This window comes from Macaca thibetana, chromosome 2 (assembly GCF_024542745.1).
Source record: "Macaca thibetana thibetana isolate TM-01 chromosome 2, ASM2454274v1, whole genome shotgun sequence".
Classification (NCBI taxonomy): Eukaryota; Metazoa; Chordata; class Mammalia; order Primates; family Cercopithecidae; genus Macaca; species Macaca thibetana.
The window spans coordinates 145,728,963-145,746,688 of record NC_065579.1 but is presented as its reverse complement, the minus strand read 5'-3'; the positions used below and the strand labels follow the sequence as shown (position 1 = coordinate 145,746,688).

General features: G+C 49.1%; 1 protein-coding gene across 1 annotated transcript in view; it reads left to right on the top strand.

Moving 5' to 3' along the window:
• COPG1 (COPI coat complex subunit gamma 1) overlaps positions 1-17,726 on the top strand; it is a 583,372-nt gene that overhangs the window by 330,263 nt on the left and 235,383 nt on the right. The gene's annotated exons all lie outside the window — the stretch shown is intronic.

Here is a 17,726-nt window from a genome sequence, read left to right as displayed (position 1 = left end):
AAAACTAAGAAGCAAAGAGGAAAAAAGACCGAGGAGTGTGGGGGAAAGAGCAGAATATCCAAGAAATGTGGGACATCTACAAAAGCTATAACATGCATAATAAGAGTACCAGAAAGACAAGAAAAAGACAAAGGAACACAAACCATATTTAAAGTAATAATGACTTAGAATTTCCTCAAATTAATGTCAGACACAGATCCAGGAAGCTCATAGAACACAAGTAGGTTACATGCAAAAAAGAAAAGAAAAGAAAAAACTACCTAGGTATCATACATTCTAACTTCAGAAAATCAATGATAAAGAACACACCTTGAAAGAAACCAGAGGGAAAAATAACACCTTACCTATAGAGGAACAAAGGTGAGACTTAACATCAGCCTTTTCAGAAGCCATGCAAACAAGAAGAGAGTGGAATGAAGTAGTTAAAGTGTAGAGAGGAAAAACAAATACACCGAGAATTTTGTATCCTTTGAAATTATACTTCAAAAGTGAGGGAGAAATAAAGACTTTCATCAGACAAACAGCAAGTTAGATAATTTGTTGCCAGTACACCTGGCTTGCAAGAAATGTTAAAAGAAGTCCTTTGGAGAGAAGGAAAAGTACACAGCTCCAAAATTTGGATTTACATAAAGAAAGGAAGAGCTTTAGAGAAGGAATAAATAAAGGTAAAATAAAAACTTTTACTTATTATTTGATCTAAAAGACAACAGTTTGTTCAAAATATTAATAGCAACAGTGTAGGAAATTATTATAGTTGACATACAAGTGAAAGGGATAACAGCAATGATACAAGGGACAGGAGAGAAGAACTAGGAATATTTTGTCATTGTAAGGTATTCGTACTGAGCATAAGCAATACAGTATTATTTGAAAGTGGACTGGCTGGGCATGGTGGCTCATGCCTATACTCCCAGCACTTTGGGAGGCCAAGATGGGCAGATCGCTTGAGGCCAGGAGTTTTAGACCAGCCTGGACAACACAGCAAAACCCTGTCTCTACTGAAAATACAAAAATTAAGGAGGCATGGTGGTGTGCGCCTGTAGTCCCAGCTACTTGGGGGGCTGACGTGGGAGGATCGCTTGAACCTGGGAGGCAGAGGTTGCAGTAAGCCGAGATGGTGCCACTGCATTCCAAGCTGGGCGGCGACAGAGTGAGACTTTGTCTAAAAAAAAAAAGAACAAAAAAGAAAGCTGAAGTAGCTATAATAATTTCAGACAAAGCAGACCAATCTAATGATAAACAAGACAATTCTCCAAAAAGACGTAATAATCCCTAATGTGTATATACCTAATAAGAGTGTGGCAAATATGTGACGCAAAAACTGATAGAACTACAAAAAAAATGAATTCACTGTTTTTGATGGAAATTTCAACGACCTCTATAAGAAATGGACAGATCCAGATCCGGCATGCAGAAAATCAGTAAGGACATAGTTGAACTTAATAATAGCACCATCAGTCAGCTGGATCTAAATGACATGGATAGAACACCCAAGAATAGCAGAATACACATTCTCCTTAAACTCACACAGAGCCTTCACCAAGATAAACCACACTCTGGGCTATAAAACACGCTTTAACAAATGTACAAGCATACAAATCATACGATGGTCTCAGATGACAATGGAATTAAACTGGATATCAATAATAGAAAGATAGCTAGAAAATCCCCATATTATTGGAGGTTAAACAACACACTTCCAAATACCAAATGGGTCAAAGAAGGAATCTTAAGAGAAATTTTAAAATACTGTGAACTAGGCTGGGTGCGGTCGCTCATGCCTATAGGCCCAGCACTGTGGGAGGTGAAGATGGGGGGATCAGGAGTTCCAGACCAGCCTGGCCAACATGGTGAAACCTAGTGTCTACTAAAAATACAAAAATTAGCCAAGTGCAGTGGTGCATGCTTGCAATCCCAGCTACTGGGGAGGCGGAGGCACAAGAATCACTTGAGCCCCAGAGGTGGAGATTGTAATGACGAGAGATCACACCACTGCACTCCAGCCTGGGCCACAGAGTGATAGCCTGTACCTCCGCCACAAAAAATACTGTGAACAAAATAAAAATAAAAATACAGCGAATCAAAATTTGTGGAATGCAGCAAAAGCACTGCTTAGAGGAAAATTTATAGCACTGAATGCATATATTAGAAAAGAAAAAATATCTAAAATTAATAATCTAAGCTTCCACCTCATTAAACTACAAAAAGAAGGGCAAATTAACTCCAAACTAAGCAAAAGAAAAGAAATAATAAAAGTTAGAGCAGAAATCGATGCAATTAAAAACCAAAAATCAGAGAGAAAATCAGCAAAACCAAAAGCCAGTTCTTGGAAAATATCAGTAAAATTGATAAGCCTCTGACCAACCTAATTAAAGAAAAAAAAAAGATATGAATTACTAATACCAGAAATGAAAGAGGAACATCACTACAGAGCCCACAGACATCAAAAGGATATTAAAGGAATACTATGAAGCATCTATGCCCAAAAATTTGGTAATCTATGTTTAATAGATCAATTTCCTGAAAGACACAGTCTGCCAAAACTCATATAAGAAGAAACAGGCCGGGCATGGTGCTCACGCCTGTAATCCCAGCACTTTGGGAGGCCGAGGCAGGCAGATCATGAGGTCAGGAGATAGAGACCATCCTGGCTAACAAGGTGAAACCCCATCTCTACTAAAAAAACACAAAAAAATTAGCTGGGCATAGTGGTGGGTGCCTGATCATGAGATCAGGAGATTGAGACCATCCTGGCTCATGTGTCTACTAAAAATACAAAAAAAAAAAAAAAAAAAAAGAAATTAGCTGGGCGTGGTGGCAGACACCTGTAGTTCCAGCTACTCAGGAGGCTGAGGCAGGAGAATGGCATGAACCTAGGAGGCAGAGGTTGCAGTGAGCCAAGATCGTACCACTGCACTCCAGCCTGGGCAACAGAGTGAGACTCCATCTCAAAAAAAAAAGTGATTGGCTTTTGTGTATTAACTCTGTATCCTACAACTTTGGTATAGCTGCTTATTAGTTTCAGTAGTATGTTGTTGATTCTTTTGGATTTTCTACAACTTTGCTGATGATATGATCATCTATGTAGAAAATCTTTATATCTTTTATTTCCTTTTCTTATCTTATTGCATTAGCTAGGACTTCCACTATGGTGTTGAAAAAGAAGTGGTGAGAAAGGACATCCTTGCCTTGTCCCTGATCTTACTGAGAAAGCATCTAGTTCCTCACTATTCCCTGTATTGTTAGCTGTGGGGTTTTTTGGTAGATGTTCTTTATGAATTGAGGAAGTTCCTCTCTTTTCCTAGTTTGCTGGGAGATTTTACCTTGAATGGATGTTGGATTTTGTCACACGCTTTTTCTGCCTCTATTGACATGATCATGTGATTTTTCTTCTTTAGCCTGTAGATGTGATGAATTGCTTGATTTTCAAGTATTGGACCAGTGTTGCGTATCTGGGGTAAATCTCACTTGGTCGTGGTGTTTACTTCTTTCTATACATTGTTGGATTTGAATTGCTAATATTTTGTTGAGCATTTTGCATCTATATTCATGAGAGATGTTAGTCTAGTCTGCTTTTTTTTTCCCCCCCCTGTGTATAGTCGCTTTTCCAGGCACTTAGCATAATTCACTGAACACAGCAGACAGAAATCCTTGTCTTCCTGGGGGCTTCCATCCCAGCTGGGAGCAGCCAGCCCCACTGGACATCACTGGGCAGGTGGGGCACACAGCACGTGGCACGTGCTACTCTTGCAGGTTTGAATGCATCCTCCTCTGCTGGGGTGGGGCCTGCCACCCAGGGCCAGCTAAAAAAGTACGTGGACTTTGGGTGGAGAGGGTGGGGCTGGCAGAGCCCCAGTCCTACATCTTGTGATACAGGTAGAGGTAGAGGTAGAGGTCTGGGATGTCTCCTGCAGGAGGGAGGACTAGCAGAGCTGTGGTTGGGGCCACTTGAGAGCCCATGGCCCCACCACAGGTCCCAGTGCTGCTCGCCTGTCCATGCCTTGATGGGGTCCCTGCATGGGGCATGGTGAGCAGCCCGGTGCACACCTCAGTCCTGCCTAGCGTGCCGTGGGACCGAAGACCTGCATCTGCCGTCCTGAGAACAGCATCCTTGGGAAGACTTGGCCACGAGGCGAACAAGGCCTCTCCGAAGCGCCATAAAAGCTCTGCGGAGGCTGGTCAGGGGAGGACGGACTAGTGTGTTTCCTCCTCTCGCAGGGACTTATGCAGCACCTACTATGTGCAGTGAGTGCAACAAACAGCAGACATAACCCCTCCACGTCCAGGCTGAGGATTCAGTGAGGAGAGGCCGGGAGGCAGAGGATGTGCCAGGCTTCCCTGCAGGCGGGGAGGTGGCAGTGGAGCAGGCTCTTTGCCAGCCCCTGCTCAGCGGCAGCAGGGCCCAGCCCTGTCGGAGACGGTGGGGAATGAAGGCCCAGGCCACTGGCTCTGCAGCCAACCGCCCGGAGGACCAGCCAGTCCACCCTTGCCTCAAGGTCCGGGCGGACCCAGTGCAGCAAGGGCCGGCGTGGGTCCGTAGCACCGCGCCCAAGTCCTCCCTGAGTCCACGGGGCAGAGCTGGAGGTGACCGCCTGGGACGAAGGGACGAAACTGGCCGCACAGAGGGGCCTCCAGAGCAGACAACCCGAGCGCCCGTTGCTCAGATGTCCTGGCCTCACTGGAGAGGTGGGGGCTGCAGTCCGCGGTGGTTGGAGGGCGGTTTTTCCTTTCCAGAGGGGTCCTGGAGCGGGAAGTGGCCTCCCTTCCTCTCGGAGGTTGCTGCCGGTTCTCTGAAGTCGCGGTGCGAGAGCACGGAGGCCAGCACCTACCTCCACCGTGCGCCTGATGTCGAAGGCCATCTGCTCGGGCCCGGCCGGGCCCCATCCGCCGCCGCCTCCCCCAGGACTAGGAGCCGCCTATCAATGAGGACCCTGGGGAAGTGGTAAAACTCTTCCAAGCTGATGCCCGAGCCGGACCTCATGATGAGCGGCAGCGGCGGACCCAGAGCGAGTATGCCGGGAAAAAGCGGGAGAGGGTGAAGCAAAGGCCGGGGCCCCAGTGACGCCCCCTAGTGGAGGGACAGTCTAGAGTGGCGTTGCCCTCTTACTGAGGGAGGGCCCATGGTCGAAGGCCGGAGCACACTCTAGCTCCGGACCTGGGTGACCGGGGCGCACCTCGGCCTTTGCAGGTTTTGAACCCGGTGGTGCCCGACACTGGCATCAGCATCATCTCGCCCGCCTTGCGCGTGAGCTCCAGGGCAGGCCGCGAGCCGGAGTCGCGGGTGCAGGCGCGTCGGGAGCACCGGGGAGGTCTGGCCATCGGGCAGGCAGCCGCGGGAGTCCCCAGGGCTTCCTTGTGCACCTGGGGACGAGGAGCCACTTCCCTCATCAGCCGGCGCTGCGGGACCAGGGGGAGGAGGAGGAGAAGGCGTGGGCGCGGAACCAGGTCCAGCTGCCAGCAGGCCCCGCGCAAACCAGGCGAGGGGCATCCACGTCCAGCGCGCCCTGGGCCAGGAAGAGCACGGCGGGCAGACACGTCCCTTGCCGAGTGTCCCTGAACGGATGCCGGTCCCAGAGGTGGCCACCCCTTGGGGCAGTAGCCACCCTGGATGTGCTCCTCCCAGCAGCCACTGCAGTCTCTGAGGGGCACGTGCTCTTGGGGTTCGGGCTGTATTCTTGGGGTTCGGGCTATATTCCTGGACCCCGGCTCCCGGATCTGCCGCAGTTGGTCCAAGTCGGGCGCCCACTCCGGCATCACCTAGCGCCGCGGGTGCCCCAGCCCCGGGTGCAGGCGCGGGAGCAGCGCAGGGCGGCTCGGGCCGCCAGAGGCCCCGCAGAAGTCAGCGCAGGAGAAGGCGCGAGGCTCCGGGATGCAGGCCACGCCCTGCCCTGCCGCCGCTCACAGGCCTCAGTAGTAGTTCTCCGCGGGGGCGCAGCTGGGTCCACCAGACGCCCTGGGCGGGGACTGGGACCGCGGGGTGTCAAGGCCCAGGCCCTAGAGCTCAGGCCAGCTCCTCACTTCCGCTGGAGCAAATTGTAGCTTTTTTTCTTGTAACGACGTCTTGTCGGGTTGTGGTATTGGGTCATGCTGCCGCCATAGAATGAATTAGAAAACATTCCCTCTGCTTCTATCTCTTGGGCGAGATTGTGGAGAATTAGTATAATTTATTTAATGTTCACAGGTAGAATTCACTAGTGTACTCATCGGGGCCTGTTCTTCCTGTTTTGGAGGATTATTAATTATTAAATTCTCTAATAGAGGCCTATTCAGATTATGTTTCTTTTTTCTTTTTTTTTTTTTTTTTTTTTTGAGACAGCGTCTGGCTCTGTCGCCCAGGCTGGAGTGCAGTGGCGCGATCTCGGCTCACTGCAAGCTCCGCCTCCTGGATTCACGCCATTCTCCTGTCTCAGCCTCCCAAGTAGCTGGGACTACAGGCGTCTGCCACCACGCCCAGCTAAATTTTTTTTTGTATTTTTAGTAGACACGTTAGCCAGGATGGTCTCGATCTCCTGACCTTGTGATCCGCCCGCCTCGGCCTCCCACAGTGCTGGGATTACAGGCGTGAGCCACTGCGCTCGGCCAAGCCAATCACTTTTCTACAAACAATGAACGAGTGGAATTTGAAATTCAAATACAATACCATTTATATTAACACCGCCAAATACAAAATACTTAAGTATAAATATTTTAAAATACATGTATAAGCTCTATGTGAGGAAAGCTACAAAACTATTATGAAAGAAATCTAAGAACGAAATCGATGGAGAGAGACTCCGTGTTTAAGAGCAAGAATACTCAATATTGTCAAGATCTCAGTTCTTCCCAGCTTGATCTATAGACTAAATGCTATCCCGATCGAAATTCCAGCAAGTTACTTTGTGGTATTAACAAACTGATTCTGAAGTTTATATGGAGAAGCAAAAAACCCAAAATAGCCAACACGATATTAAAAGAGAAGAGCAAAGTTGTAGGACTGACACTACCCAATCTCAAAGCTTATGCTAAAGCTGCAGTAATCAAGACAGTGTGGTATTGGTAAAAGAACAGACAAATAGATCAATGGAATGGAATAGAGAGCCCAGAAATATATCCATAGAAATATAGTCAACTGATGTTTTTACAAAGGAGCAAAGGAAATACAATGGAGAAAATAAATTATTTTCAATGAATGGTGCCACAACAACTGGACATCCAAATAGAAAAAAATAAATTTAGATACAGACCTTACACTCTTTGGAAAAATTAACCCAAGGCCAGGAACAGTGGCTCACGCCTATAATCTCAGCACTTTGGGAGGTTGAGGTGAGTGGATCACCGGAGGTCAGGAGTTCGAGACCAGCCTGGCCAACATGGTGAAACCCTGTCTCTACTAAAAATACAAAAATTAGCCGGGCGTGGTGGCAGGTACCTATTCTCCCAGCTACTCGGGAGGCTGAGGCAGGAGAATCGCTTGAACTCGGAGCGGGGCAGGGGGCGGGGCAGGTGAAGGTTGCACTAAGCCTAGATCACATCACTTCATACCAGCAAAACTCCACCTCAAAAAAAGAAAAGAAATGAGCTACCAAGCCAAGAAAAGACATGTAGGAATCTTAAATGCATATTACTAAGTGCAAGAATTTAATCTTTAAAGGCTAAATATTGTATGGTCCCAACGTATGACATTCTGGAAAAGGCAAAACTATGGAGACAGTAAAAGGATCAGTGGTTGCCAGGGATTAGGAGATGGGGAAGGATGAACGAGGGGGCACAGAAGATTTTTTAAGGCAATGACACCATTCTGTGTGATACCATAATGGTAGATATGTGTCATTAGACATTTGTCTCAACCCATAGAATGTCTGACTCCAAGAGTGGGCCCTCAAACTATGGACATTGGGCAATAATGACATGTCCCTGTAGTTTCATCAGTAATAACACATGCCCCACTCTACTGGGGATGTAACTGATATGGAAGGGTGTGCATGTTGGGGGGCAAGGCATGTATAGGAACTGACTGCACTCAATTTTTGCTGTGAACCTAAAGTAAAGCCTATTTAAAAAGAAAAAAAAAAGAACTGGAGAATGGATACAGGCAGCCTCTCAGCTGTCTCTGCAGTCAGCCTAGTGTCGGAGCGTCCTGGGCCCTCGGAACGTCACTGGTTTGCAGCCTGGGCGGCCTTCCCTTTTGCCCAGTGGGGAGAGGCTGAGACTTCTGTAATTTCAACACCTCGGTGTTGGGTGTGACCTGAGCAACTGCCTGATGCTCTGCCCTGGCCCATAGTTGGCCCACCACTGTCAGCCCGGCATGAGCCTCAGAGTTCAGGAGGGCTTCAGAGGACCAGGGAGCTTCCCTGGAGGAAAACCCGGATCACGAAATCAAAGGCAGCATCAACATTTGTGACTCAGAGACCAGGCATGGGGCTTCTCCCACATCCACGTTTACTGCTGGGGACACTGATGAGGACTCATGCTCACAGTCACACAGCACAATAGCAGACCCAGGACTCAAAGCTCAGCCCGACCCATCCAAGCCCACACTCAAAACTACTCGACAAGTCTGCACCTCAAAACCACTCGACAAGGCTGCACCATGATCAGCAGGCAGGGCCTGTGCTGAGTGCCAAGCCTGGAGGCCACGGAAAGAAAGGGGGTAAGAAGGTGCAATTTCACAGAAAAATAGAGGTACACCTTTGTTGGTTGAGCTGAAGGCTGAGACAGTGTCTCAAGGGAGCAAAATGGTTGTGTGTCAGGAATTGGTGGGTTCTTGGTCTCACTGACTTCAAGAATGAAGCTGTGGACCCTCGCGGTGAGTGCTACAGTTCTTAAAGACGGTGTGTCCACAGTTTCTTCCTTCAGAGGTTCAGATGTGTCCGGAGATTCTTCCTTCTGGTGGATTCATTGTCTCGATGTCAGAAGTGAAGCTGCAGACCTTCACAGGGAGTGTTACAGCTCTTAAAGGTAGTGTGGACCCAACGTGTGAGCAGCAGCAAGATTTACTGTAAAGAGTGAAATAATAAAGCTTCCAAAGTGTGGAAGGGGACCCAATCAGATTGCCACTACTGACTTGGGCAGCCTGCTTTTATTCTTTTATCTGACCCTACCCACATCCTGCTGATTGGTCCATTTTACAGCGAGCTGATTGGACTGTTTTGACAGGGTGCTGATTGGTGTGTTTACAATCCTTTAGCTAGACACAGAGTGCTAGACAGAAAAGTTATCCAAGTCCCCACTAGGTTAGCTAGATACAGAGTACTGATTGGTGTATTTACAATCCCTTAGCTAGACATAAAGGTTCTCCAAGTCCCCACTAGACTCAGGAGCCTAGCTGGCTTCACCTAGTGGATCCTGCACCAGTAGGTGCAGGCGGAGCTGCCTGGCAGTCGTGAGCCGCGCCCACACTCCTCAGCTCTTGGGCGGTCCATGGGAGGGGGCGCCAGGGAGCAGGGGGCGGCGGCCGTCGGGGAGGCGTGGGCCGTGCAGGAGTCCACCGAGGAGGGGGGGCCTCGGACATGGCGGGCTGCAGGTCCCGAGCTCTGCCCCGCGGGGAGGCGGCTTAGGCTCGAGCATGGTGCATGCAGGCCAGCAGTGCTGGGTGACCCGGGGCAACCTCTGCAGCTGCTGGTCTGGGTGCTAAGGCCCGTCACTGCCCTGGGCTGGCGGTGCCTGCCGCCGCTCCGTGTGCGGGGCCTGCCGGGACCGCGCCCGCGCCCGCGCCGGCGCCCGCAGGAACTCGGTTCCCGCCCGCACCTCTCCCTCCACACCTCCCTGCAAGTAGAGGGAGGCCGCTCTGGCCTCAGCCAGCCCAGAGAGGGGCTCCCACAGTGCAGTGGCGGGCTGAAAGGCTCTTCAAGCCGCCACAGTGGATGCCGAGGCCAAGGAGGCGCCGAGAGTGAGGGCTGCTAGCACATTGTCACCTCTCAGTGGCACCCAGGGAGCTGCAACCATGGGAAACATGGGGTCTCCTTTGGCCAGAAACGGAGTAAGCAAACAATTCCTAAGAAACCTTCACCGGCCGGGCGCAGTGGCTCAAGCTTGTAATCCCAGCACTTTGGGAGGCCGAGGCGGGCGGATCACGAGGTCAGGAGATCGAGACCATCCTGGCTAACACGGTGAAACCCCGTCTCTACTAAAAAAATACAAAAAACTAGCCGGGCAAGGTGGCGGGCGCCTGTAGTCCCAGCTACTCAGGAGGCTGAGGCAGGAGAATGGCGTGAACCCGGGAGGTGGAGCTTGCAGTGAGCCGAAATCCGGCCACCGCACTCCAGCCTGGGCGACAGAGTGAGACTCTGTCTCAAAAAAAAAAAAAAAAAAAAAAAAAACCTTCACCAAAAAAAGAACCTCCCCTGATATTTGGGTCCAAGAAACAGTCACAATTCTGACCTAAAAGGTTCCTGGCCAAGAGTGGTGGCTCATGCCTGTAATCCCAGCACTTTAGGAGGCCAAAGCAGGCAGATCACTTGAGGCCAGGAGTTCGAGACCAGCCTGGCCAACATGTCAAAACCCTGTGTCTACTAAAACTACGAAAATTAGCTGGGTGTGATGGCACACACCTGTAGTCCCAGCTGGCTGAGAGACTGAGGCATGAGAATCGCTTGTACCCGGGAGGCCGAGGCTTCAGTGAGCCAAAATCCCACCACTGCACTCCAGCCTGGGTGACAGAATGAGACTCTGCCTCAAAAAAAAAAAAAGAAAAAAAAAAAGGTTCCTGTAACTTGAGGGTCCTAGGGGCTACTAGTAACTAATTAATCTCTTGATTGATGCCTCTCCATAAAGGTTAGAGCTTTATTTTCTGATAGAAGCCTTGCAGTTACTTGAATTTGAAAATTTCCTGTTAAGATATATGCACAAAATATTTGATACTCTTCCTTCAAGATGGGAAGCCTACCTGTGAGCCCAGGAGCTCAAGATTACAGTGAGCCATGATTGCACCACTGCACTCCAGTGTGGGCAACAGAGCAAAACCTTGTCTCTTAAAAAAAAAAATCGTAAAAGGCTCATTAACACTTTTCCCTTTGAAAGTGAGCTAGATAAACTTTATAACTCACTAATAGACTGTGGCAGAGTTGCTGGTGCAGCTTCTGAGACCAGGTCATAAGGGGCCTGGCAGCTCCCTCCTTGCTCTCCGTCATATCCCTTGCTCCAGGGCAAGCTAGCTGCCCTGTGCAGAGAGCCACACAGAGAGTCACCGAAGTCTCCTGTCAATGGCCAGCAAGGAACTGAGGCCTCCTGCCAACAGCCACGACTCACATCTCAAAAGCGTCTCCTCCAGCCATGGCCAAGTCCTCTGATGCTGGTCTCACTGGGCTGAGATCTTGACTGCAACAGCCAGAACCACCCAGCTAAGCCACTTCCAAGTTCTGACCCACAGAAACATGTGAGATAATAAGTAAATAAATGTTATTGTTGGGCTGGGCATGGTGGCTCACACCTGTAATCCTAGTGCTTTGGGAGGCTAAGGCAGGAAGATCGCTTGAGCTCAGGAGTTTGAGAACAGCTCAACCTAGAGAGACCCCATCTCCAACAACAATAACAACAACAAATTAGCTGGCTGTGGCAGTGCATGCCTGTGACCCCAGCTACCTGGGAGGCTGAGGTAGGAGGATCTCAAGCCCAAGGGTTCCAGGCTGCAGTGAGCTAGGATCTCACCACTGCACTCCAACCTGGGTGACAGACTGAGACCACGTCTCTAAAAAATTTAAAATAAATAAATAATTAAAATTTAAAATGTTATTGTTTGAAGCTGCTAGTTTTGGGGGATGGTTTGTCATGGAGCAGTAATAACAAATTTCCTAACAGAGACTTACGCTCCATCAGCGCATAGGGGCTATGCACATGTGTCTGTGGCAGATTCTTGCAGTCCTCCACGCTACCCACTGTGCTGTCACAGGGAGCGCTGTGGCAGGCATGTAGGTTTACCAGTAACCATTGAGTCCTGACAATAATCACTGGCCGGTTGAAAAGAGTACAAGGGTCCCCAGGCACAGAGCCAGCTGAAGGAGCGCTCATGGATGCAGAGATACGGGGGTCGGGGGAGTACATACTTGTTCAGGCCCTGGGGTGGGGATGAGGGGATCGGGTGAAAGGGCCCAGATAGTCAAAAGGCAAGGAGGTGCTGGGAGGGGCGCCAGTTGCAGCCCAGGCTCCAAGTCCCCCATGCATGCCTATTGTCCCATCAGACTTCACTTACAAAATACAAATTTAAATATAAAATTGTTATGAATTTCAAGACAGCAGCTACAGAGCTTACAACCCCAGGCACAGGGCCCTTCTGAGCAGGAAGTCCTCTGCAGCTACCCCAGCCCCATGCCACAAAGCCAGGTCTAGATGCATAGAGAGGTAGAGAGGGGCAGTTATCCTACAAGGTTTCAAAAAATAGGAGAATCAAATATTTATGAATAGACTTCACATCTTCCACTCTCCTTTGGCCTTTTTTCTATAAGAGATTCTTTGGGATTGTTCAAATGGACTGCAACACATTTAAAATGTTTTCTAGGAAATTCTAACTAATGTCCTCTCTCTCACCTTCTGGCAAAAAAAAGAATATCATTCCATTGACCCTAATTTGCACTCCTAACAGCAAAAAATGTCCTGTAATTTCACACTATTTCCACTAGGTGGCGAATGCTGTCCCTGAGAGGAAAAATGAATGGTAAATCCAAAGTGCCCCCAAGCAGGAGCTCTGGGAGTCCAAGTTTAACTTCTCTGAATGAACCCCTGCCCCCCACCTCTCACAGCCCCTGCCGTGGGTATTTACCACATCTTCCCATTATCTGTGCTATTGCCTATGTTAAAACACACATACACACGCGCGTGCACGCACACACACACACACACACACACACACACACACATACATTTAGAAAAAGAGAAGACTTTATTTCCTGTAAAACATTCCAGCCTGCAAGGTGGCCATCCGCAGGCTGGGAAGTGTGCCAATGGCCAAGCCCTTTGAAAGAGGAGGGGTTGGGGCAGGAGCTTTATGCTGACCAGTCTGGCTAGACATACGTATTCAACAGGCTACAGGAGGAGCTATGAATATTCATGAATGCACTGTGCCTCCTCTCTGTAATCCAGCATTTTGGGAGGCTGAGGCAGGAGGATTGCTTGAGCCCAGGAGTTAGAGACTAGTCTGAGCAACATAGTGAGATTCCGTCTCTACAAAAAATACAAAATTAGCTGGGGTAATGGCACGTGCCTGTGGTCCCAGCTACTCAGGAGGCTGAGGTGGGAGGATCACTTGAACCAAGGAGGTTGAGGCTGCAGTGAGCCACGACTGAGTCACTGTACTCTAGCCTGGGTGAGAGAGCCTGTCTCAAAAACAAACAAAAGAATAGTTATGGCCAGGCGCAAGTGGCTCACGCCTGTAATCCCAGCACTTTGGGAGGCAGAGGTGGACGGATCACAAGTTCCGGAGTTCAAGACCAGCCTGGCCAACATGGTGAAACCCCATCTACTAAAAATACAAAAATTAGCTGGGTGTGGTGGCACATGCCTGTAGTCCCAGCTACTTGGGAGGCTGAGACAGAAGAATTGCTTGAACCCAGGAGGCGGATGTTGCAGTGAGCCAAGATCACGTCATTGCACTCCAGCCTGGCGACAGAGCGAGACTCCGTCTCAAAAAAAAAAAAAAAAAGGAATAGTCATTAAGGTGTTTCTAACACATTCATATTGAACAAACATGCACGTAACATATGACCCATGTTTGCTCTGAGATGGAAACTGAACATGTAAATGTATTACAGTTAGGCCCTATACGTCAAAAGGCTTTTCAGGACACAAACACACTCTGTGTGCAACCTCTGTAAACAGGCTGGGGCAGACCATGGTCGGTGGTCTTCTTATCTGGAGAAAGTTATTGAAATCAGTCTCTTGTCCAATCAAAGCTGCAGTTATGGCTGGTGGAACAGGAGTTGGGGGTCAGTTAGTCACATCTGGTGGAACTGCAAATTGTTTCAGTATTGCTTATCTCAAGGCCAGTGCTTGTTTAGCTGCTAGAGAAAAAGAAAAGCCTTGTGGCAGTGAGAACAGAGTTCATTCTTTTAAGTGTGGGGTGCCTGACTTAACCCTTGCCTGGCGTGGCCTTAGGTCCTGTTTATAATTCAGCATCTTATTTGCCACAAAGAGTCCGTCATGTCAGTCTTACTATCTCTATTTTGTCTTACTATCTCTATTTTAACGGTAATGCTGGTCAGTTGTTGTGTCTGAACCACAAAAAGGAGGGGGTGTAACGAAGTTTCTGACCTCCTATCCTGTTGTGGCTGGGAGCTCAGTTTTAAAGTTTTTCTGGGCCGGGCGCGGTGGCTCAAGCCTGTAATCCCAGCACTTTGGGAGGCCGAGACGGGCGGATCACGAGGTCAGGAGATCGAAACCATCCTGGCTAACACGGTGAAACCCCGTCTCTATTAAGAAATACAAAAAACTAGCCGGGCGAGGTGGCGGGCGCCTGTAGTCCCAGCTACTCGGGAGGCTGAGGCCGGAGAATGGCATGAACCCGGGAGGCGGAGCTTGCAGTGAGCTGAGATCCGGCCACTGCACTCCAGCCTGGGCGACAGAGCGAGACTCCGTCTCAAAAAAAATAAAATAAAAATAAATAAAGTTTTTCTGGGGTCCCGTTGGCCATAAAGGGGTCCATTCAGTTTGCTGGGGGCTTATAATTTTATTTTTAGTTTACACTTAAAATTTTTCTTAGAATCAGTTCTCTTTTTAAATGTACATAAATGTATTTTAAGAAAGTTTATATGCTCAAATTTAATTGAGAAACCAGTCTCACCTGTCACACACACAAACTAACATCACAGTAAGTTCATAGCAAATAAAGCATCATCATTCATTTCTGACCAGATACAGCTGCCGAGCTGAAGGGCCAGACATCAAGGCTGAGAGGCAGGTAGAAGTCCCATGGTTAGGGCTGTTAGCTGGGGAGGGGTGTCTCTGTGCCAAGCTAGACTGTATTTAATCCTTTTAATCACAAGAGACAAAAATCCTCAGACACAAGAGGGTATGTCAAAGGGTGTCAGGCCCCCCTTTCTTTTCTTTCTTTCTTTCTTTTTCTTTTTTTTTTTTTCAAGATGGAGTCTTGCTCTGTTGCCCAGGCTGGAGTGCAGTGGTACGATCTCAGCTCACTGCAACCTGTGTCTCCCGGGTTCAAGCGATTCTCCTTCTCAGCCTCCCGAGTAGCTGGGATTACAGGTGCATGCCATCAAGCCCAGCTAAATTTTGTATTTTTAGTAGAGAGGGGTTTTCACCATGTTGGCCAGGCTGGTCTTGAACTCCTGGCCTCAAGTGATCTGCCCACCTCAGCCTCCCAAAGTGCTAGGATTACAGGCGTGAGCCACCACGCCTGGCTATCAGGCCCCCATTTCTTCCCTGACAGTGTGCCAGTGGCCCCTGCCCATGGTGACTTCCACAGTGCCTGCTGTGTGTGGCCAGACCCCCAGCAAAGCACCTGCCAGGCTTATCTTACTCCTTCCTCACAGCAGTCAGGGAGGTGGGGTCTTTGACTTTCCCCATTCTGCAGATGAAGAAACTGAGGCAGAGATAGGCTGCGACTATTGCCCAAGGTCATAGAGCAAGTAAATAGCAAAATCACGTTTCAGAGCAAGGCAGGCTGCTCCACAGGCTGGCTCAGAACAGCCGGGGTGATGGAGACCTGCATCTGCAAAGATCCAGCAAGCAAAGGCTCTGCTCCAAGGGGGCCCAGCAGCGGCAGACAGGGTTACCCATTTCCTCCTGGTCGCACACGTGCTAAAAATGCTACCTAATAATCACTGCCTCTCGATCCCCTCTGCTTCCCATGAGAAGGAAAATTTGTCTTGGGGGATATTGAAAGATCCCAGCCTCCAAAGTAAGTTTGCCTAAGCAGTTTCCTTTATAATACAATTACCAAACAGAGGCTGTTTCCTTCAGCTCAGGGGACAAGAAAGGAGTGGCTCTCTCCCTCATGTTTCTCGTTATTTGTGTCATAGGCATGTATCACCTGAAATTGCCTGAGAGGCTCAACCAAATTTTAGTCACAAGATCTGCGAACGCTTCCCTAGTGGGTGCTGAGGTTCTCCAAGGAGCCGCTGGGCCCATGTGCAGACAGATAAGCAAATGGCTGGGTGAGTGCATGGGGGAGGGCTTCCTGTAAGAGGTCATGCTCCTGGTGAATCTTAAAGGATGCAGCGTGCCAGGCAGAAATTCCACAGGGCTCCAGAAAGAGGGCAGGGCAGAGGCAAAAGCACAGAGACAAAAGTCTGCATGTGGGTGGGGAGTGAGGGACATAGCTAGCCTACCACGAAGCTTCAGATCAGGAAGAGATGACAGGTGAGGCTGGACAGGGTGGCAGAGGGTATCCTGAAGACAGCGGGGAACCATGAAAGACATGGAGCAGGGGCTTGGTGAGATTAAATCTGAATAGCAGAGGCAGAGGCCGGCATCAAGGAGACAACAGTCCTGACAAGACACAGATAAGACCAGCACTAGAGAAGAGACGGCCAGCAAGGCCGACGAGTGTGTATTACATAATGCCCATGGGCCAGGCAGAGGTGCTGGGGAGGTAAGAGTTAATGGGACAGAGTCTCTGCCCTCTTGACTCTCACATCAATGGGAGGAGACATTTAATAAACACATAAAAATGTAAAAATAAGATCATTTCAGATCCTGATCAATGCTAAGGAAAATATGAAATGGAGTATTTTGGTACAGAAGGATGGAGCTCTGCCTTGGCGAGGGAGGCCTTTGAGGAGGGGTCATCTGAATTGAGATGAGAATGATGATCAGGAGGAAGCCATGTGGGGCTCTGGGGGAAGGGCACTCCAGACAGAGGGAACAGCAAGTGCAAAGGCCCTGAGGCAGGAAAGTGCTGGAGTGTTTGAGCAACAGAAAGAAAATCGGTGTGGCTGGACATTGATGAGCAAAGTAGAGAGTGGGTGATGGGGTCAAGAAACAGATAGGGGCCAAGCTACAGCGGGGCCTGTAGCTTCCTGACCACAGCGGCACGGGCTTTCTTTTATTTGCGATGGGAAGCCAAGAAGGCTAATGAAGACCAGAGCAGTAGCAGCACAGGGATAAGTGGTTAAGTTCTGAATAGATCCTGGTGGCTGAAATGACAGGAATTACTGATGGGTTGGACAGGAAGGAGAAGTGACTCTTCAGAGGAGTTTTATGGAAGAGAGAAGCAGAAAAATTAAGGCAGGATTTTTCAAAAGGGCAGTATTATAGGCTGCTTTTTTTGTTTTTTTTTTTGTTTTTTGTTTTTTTTTTTTGAGATGGAGTTTTGTTCTTGTTACCCAGTCTGGAGTGCAATGGCGCGATCTTGGCTGACCACAGCCTCTGCTTCCTGAGTTCAAGTGATTCTCCTGCCTCCACCTCCCAAGTAGCTGGGATTACAGGCATGCGTCACCATCCCCAGCTAATTTTATATTTTTAGTAGAGACAGTGTTTCTCCATGTTGGTCAGGCTGGTCTCGAACCCCCAACCTAAAGTGATCCGCCCACCTCAGCATCCCAAAGTGCTGGGATTACAGGCGTGAGCCACCACGCCCAGCCTGGCTGCTCCTAACCTGATGGAATGACCCAGTGAAGGAGAAACTGATGATGCAGAGGAAGGGGCACCTGATGGGGCAATGTCCTGGAATGGTGAAGAGGGGAGAACTCAGAGCACGAGAGCGGGGCTTGGCCTTCGCCTTGGTTCCTGTTGCTGCTGTCATAAGAGGCTTCATACATCACACATTTATTTTCTCACTCTTCATCATGCAGCTCCTGTGG